At 41.6% G+C, this 6,198-nt stretch overlaps 1 pseudogene; it reads left to right on the top strand.

The window, feature by feature from the left end:
• Positions 1 to 3,426: 3,426 nt before the first annotated feature.
• LOC147891753 (uncharacterized) lies at positions 3,427 to 5,427 on the top strand (annotated as a pseudogene).
• The last annotated feature ends 771 nt before the right edge of the window (positions 5,428 to 6,198 follow it).

The following is a 6,198-nucleotide window of genomic DNA, read 5'->3' as shown; positions in this document are numbered from 1 at the left end:
GTCTGCATCATTTAAATCATCCCCACCCCCACTATTACCCCCCCAAAAGCATTGTGCCATGCATCCCCCACTCCTCTCCCTGCTACTATGCCTGTTGCCCTATCATGATGAGCTAGTTTGATGGCCACTCGTATCTAGAGAAGTGACTCTCGACTCCGCGGGAGTACGCTGGTGGCTTTGCAAGGTAGAAGGGACTCCTGATGGTAGGGGAGAAGATATTCCAGACCACTATAGGGGAGAAGGGAGTGCTAAGAATCGAGGAGAAGGGACTCCAAACCGCAGGGGAGAAGGGACTCCTAATGATCGGGGAGAAGGCTAGCGGCTCTGTTGCCTGCTGGGCTATCTTGACTCCACAGGGGTAATCTCAGCTGGTGTGGGGTTGGGGTGGTTTGGAGTCTGTACGGCTGACTCCTAGAGGGTGTTTAGAGTACCCATCATGTATGTGTATAACTCCTCAGGAGTGGGAGGGTGCCCCAAAATGTTACATAACTCCAGAAAGATGGCATTTCAAAGATCAAGTGAGGCTGAAGAGCTTCCTATCCACATGATGAACTACAAAAAAGAAAAGAAGAAGATTACCATCATGCATGCCCTCTTTCCATCATGCATGCCCTCTTTCCATGATGCATGCAATCATTGGGGCAAAAGAAAAAATAGAGTGATAGCCTGACATTGAGCAAGCATTTACAAAGTCCCCACATTCTTTGAATTAGAGTGACAGAAGTTTGTATATGCTTGCTCAATGTCAAGCTTTTGAATCTTCACGTGGGTGGAAAAGAGAGAAAGAAAGGGAGAAAAAGAGAGAAAAAGAGAGGAAAAAAGATAGGTAAAGAGAGGGAAAAAGAGAGGGGAAAAGAGAGGAGAAAAGAGAGAAAAAGAGAGGGGGAAAAAGAGGAAAAGAGAGGGGAAAAGAGAGGAAAAGAGAGAAGGAAAGAGAGGAGAAAAAAGAGAGAAAAAGAGCGGAGAAAAGAGAGAAAAAGAGAGAAGGAAAGAGAGGAGAAATGAGAGGGGGAAATGAGAGGAACAGAGCAGAGAAAAGAGTGGAGAAAAAAGAGAGGAGATAAGAGAGAAAAAGAGAGGAAAAAAGAGAAGGAAAGAGAGGAGAAAATAGAGGAAAAGAGGGTTCCTTGTTCACCCTCTTCTCTTGTATGCTTGGAGATGAGTGTGTAAGCTTGGAGATGAGTGTGGATGCTTGGAGATGAGTGTGGATGCCTGGAGCTATGTGTGTTAATAGGAAAGCAAGTCGTGCGACGCTAAAAGTATCGTAAGGAAAGCAAATGCGCTAAAAGTAGGTTCGAAAATCAGTTCGTAATTTGCACATCTAAGAGAGAGGCTAAAAGCATGTCTAAAAGCACATCTATTAGCATGTCTATACTATGCTTTAGATGTGCCTATAGATGCATTCCATAGTATAGATGTGCATATAGACATGTTCCACGGTACAGACGCTACACAAAGTTTTGACATTTACAACTCATGCAAGAACACATTTTTTGGGTTGTTTATCTGTAGGATGTCTTCATCTTCAAAAGTAGCTCCAGTGAAGATGAATCCCTCTGTATCCACCATCATGAAATGTGGTTGGAGCAAAAAATCAAATGTATGTATGATGGATGTCGAGGAAACATGTATCGTGCATGTAGAATTACACTCAATTACATCTCAAAGTAGGAAGAATGGGATGCAACTATATCCCAGGTAAGTGTTAAAGCATTGAGATTGATTGAGATACCTATGGGTGTTGATGTGTTTGATATATGATCCTTTTTTAATTTGATACAGGATGCAGTGCAACACCTGCATATGTTGCCCTATGCTCATCATAAGGAGGTGAAGCATCGGCGATATGAAGTGGGATCTTTAGGAGGGACCGTTACGGATGCATGGAGTGATGGTGGTGATAGTAGCCCTCTGCCATTACCTCATGAGGCCTTGGAGGAGGAGGTGTTTGATAATATGATGTGGGATTTATATATATCAGTCCTCAGGTAGAAATAAGAGCATGGAGTAGGATGATCTTTTTAATGCAGTGTCGACTCCATTGTTTGAGGGGTGCACATTCTCTCTTCTACATGCCTCCCTTGAGATACTAAATTTGCAGACCATCTATGGATGGAGAAATGCAAGTTTGAATGCATTACTTAAGCTTTAAAGTCTATTTTGCAAAGATGGTGAATTATGCTAGTGGGTCAATTACTCGAATACTTTTTCACATTTATGGTCTTCACATGCAGGCTACTGTGTAAAATGCTTCCAAGGGAGAATAAATTACCGACCTCAAGAGATACGGCGAGGCACCATGTGACCTCTTTTGGAGGATTGGATTACACCCACATCCATGCATGTGTCAACAATTGCATTCTATTTTGTGGACCACATAAGGATGCAAGAGAGTGTCCAACTTGTGGAGAGGCAAGATATAGAGCAGATCTCAAAACTTTGGATGCGCCTCGTAAGGTTCTGTGACATTTTCCCATAATCCCTCGCATCCAACATATGTTCAAGTGCAAATCCATTGCAGAGCTCATGTCATAGCATTCCTCCCATCGATCAACCAATGGCAAGTGGAGAACTCCCATAGACACTCTTGCATGGAAGCATATTGAAAGACATATGGCCAAGCTTCAAGGAAGAACCTAGGAACTTGAGACTTGGATTGGGTATGGATGGTGTGAACTCATTTGGTCTAAAAAGCACCTCTTACAGTGTATGGCCAGTGGTGAATCATAATCTTCTACCCTCTATGGCAATTAAGAAAGGACATGTTATGTTATCACTTCTAATTCTAGGGGAACATAAAGTCAAAGATCCTGATGTTTATCTGGAGCCTTTGATTGATGAGCTAGAGGTACCTTGGAGAGGTACCAAAGTGTATGACATGAGCAGGCCTCCCTCGTCACTCACGAGACTTCAACTACAAAGCAGTCTTGATGTGGACGATGCATGACTTCCCAAGCTATGGCAAGTGTTCCAGTAAGCATTGAACTTTTAATTATGAGTAGGCAATCATTGTGGCACCTTAAACCCACCTTTCTCTCTTAATTGCATCTATTGTTTAAGTCTCACTCCATTGGTTACCATGCATGTCCTGTTTGTGATCCTTCGCTAGGTACCTCATGGGAAGACGCATTGAATAAGGTCATCTATGAGAATCACCATCAATTTCTCGCAACTGATCATCCTAGATATTTCGCCCCCTGAAATGAAGTCCCCCCATAGTCACTCACTACAGGAGAATGGATGAGAATTTGGGATAGTTCCACGTCGTCCACCACTTGGCATGAGCCGGTAAGGGTTTGTAACTATTGTGTGCTATATTGAATGGAAATAAAGATTGCATGCTAACACCATCTTTTGTTTAGATACTCCATCTTTTATCGACTACCATATTGGTCTCACCTCAAGATCAATAAACTACTTGATCCCATGCATATCTTCAAGAATGTGGCATCTACCATTTGGGAACATTTGAATGGGACATGAGATTTCGTAGGCATAAGGGAGGATCTACGTACCACAGGGAGGATGCATGAAGCTTGGCTACAAGAGAGGCTAAATGGGCATGTCTTTTTACCCCGTGCACCATGGAGATTATCAAAGCTAGAGCTGGTGGCAGTGAAGTTAGCTATCACTACAATTTGTATTCCTACTGGATACATGAGGTGTTTGAAAGGGGCCTTCACAAAGAGCAAGAAAAGAGGTGTAGAGCAATTATACAGCTTGAAATCTCATGATTGGCACAAGATGCTCCAAGTAAGTATTTTATTAGCATAATTCTTTTTCCTTCCAAATTTGTGAGTGAATTAGAAGCAACTAATCAATCATTCCTCATGTGTTCAGTTCATACTACCTACTAGCATTTCTCATAATGCATCGAAAGACGTGAAGGATTGCATTTACAAGATGGGCGAGCTTGTGAGGTTCTTTACAAGATACAAATTGTAAAGTGTATCAATGCACCATGCAAGGTTTTCATATTGCTAATATGGTGCACTTTTTTCTTTCTAGGTATGTGAGCTCAAAGGAAATAGATCCCACCATGCTTGAGGATGCTTGATATATGTCAGTGGAGGTGGTTTGTTTAGTGGAGGAGACCTTTCCATGTTCTATTCTCACAAGCCAACTACATCTCGTAGTGCATTTGGTGGATGAGATTGCTATATGCGGCACTGTACATGCACGATGGTTGTTCTTCCTTGAGCACTTCATGAAGACCTTGAAGGGTTTCATAAGGCAAAATGCGAGGCTCAAAGGTAGCATGGCTGAGGGTTGGTTGGTACAAGAGTCACTTGTATATATTTCTGAGTTTCTTGTTGATCTGGATAGCTCTGTCCCACGACTATGGAGAGATGATGAAGACCCAAGCTTTTTTATTTGTACAAGTTAATCAGTCCTGGTCAATCTAGAATCTTGTTAGTTGGATAATTCTTATATGGTGTGGTTAGCATGAGCATGTTATAATTAAATGTTTCAATAACAAGTCGCTTACTCAATTTAATATGCTTATTAGATCTTCTCTTGCTCCCTCACTCACCATGGCGTCCGCATCGCAATGATCAATGCAAGCTACATATACATCTCAGGATCTAAACGTGAGGGGAAAGCAAGCCATGAAGCACATAATGGACGTGGCTAATGCTACCCTCCTACCGACACTAAGAGATGAGGCACTTTCAATTGCCAATGCAAGCATTTTTCATGATCCGAATGGTTGGAAGTACAACTGAATCAACACATTGGTCTCCAACGATGACATTGCAGTGGTGGGATTGCATCGATGCTGCACACAAATAGTGGCCCATCAAGGATTGTCACCACCGTGCTATGAGGGAGAATGCATACTATATTCACTGCATGATCAAATTTGATAAGCCTCATAGTGGGGCCATGCCACTTTACTTTGCACAGATGATGCTATATGCAATGTTTGTGTTGGACATGCTTGTAGAGTTCGCTGACAAACCTAGTGGCACGGGGCAAAAGGCTAGCACAATCACAACCGATCGGCACCACCGCTATCCCTATCATTGCAACACTGCCTACTAACATTGGAAGCCCAACTTTAGGTAAGTGAAGTACACACCATTTTGTTACATGTCGATTGTTATAGTTGTTATATCATACATAGTGTACTCCTTAGCCATATTGCGCGCTTGTGTAGTTTCTATGATGAGCTCTGAATTATTTATGAACATGCATGAAGTTGTGGAAGATGAAGGTGTAGAGGGTCCACATGTTGAGATTTCACATACTGCAATGCAAAGTGCTACACGAGAAGATCTCACCTTTCTGAGCATCATAGTGCATGATGCTGTATCTGAGTATCGGTGGGTGATGAGTGAGAATGAGCATCACCGCCTGCAAGCTGAAGTCAATCGCTTAAATGCCATACTCAAACAAGCCACAAGACCTCGAAAATGCCTATAAGGAGCAATGTTGCATCTCCATGTATTCTCAACAAGCGCAAGATGCACAAGCTGCCATCCAACACATTGAAGATGGCGACTATGTGCACAACTTGGATCCAAATTTTGTGGGTCTAGCAGCCACAAAACAATCCAAACTTTTGTCGCATATCACCTTTGTGAATGATGGGCCTTTATCTCCAATATGCCAAGATCGTTTTGATATGATGACTGGATAGTATGTGCTATTGTGTCATCATCAATTTCACCTAGTATGCCTAGCAAATACGTTGAAGGTCAAGAGTGCCTACCCAACTTGTAATGCTCCCCAAGCCAAGCAATTATCCAATGTTCTTGGCATCAGAGCAAAATTTTCAGCGGATCCTTGATTGCAAAGAATATAGGTCTCATATATTGTAATGCCTCGTTGTAATGACATATACCAATTTTGTTATTGAAGTTAATGCGATGGCTACTCGTTAGCATGTTTTGAATTTATTTGATTATGATTATTGTTTTTGCGTCTCTTTTTTATTATTTTGAAATACTTAAGTAAATGTTGTGCGATTGCTGGGTTTTTTCAAATCATTTTTCTTTAGAGATGTATTTTAATTGTTTCGAAATACTTAAGTAAATGATGTATGATTTTAATACTTGGGTTTTTTCAAATCGTTTTTCTACAAACCTCCACAAATCTAACCACGATGCTAATCATTCTCCTCTCCATCTTGTCCAACTTAGTGTTGATGGTGCTTCTGTGCGGATTATTTATCATTTTGTTGAACAATTGCAC

This window comes from Dipteris shenzhenensis, chromosome 17, assembly GCF_047967505.1.
Source record: "Dipteris shenzhenensis isolate YYH24624 ecotype China chromosome 17, Dip_SZ_1.0, whole genome shotgun sequence".
NCBI classification, from domain to species: Eukaryota; Viridiplantae; Streptophyta; class Polypodiopsida; order Gleicheniales; family Dipteridaceae; genus Dipteris; species Dipteris shenzhenensis.
This window is presented reverse-complemented; position numbering and strand designations above follow the sequence as displayed.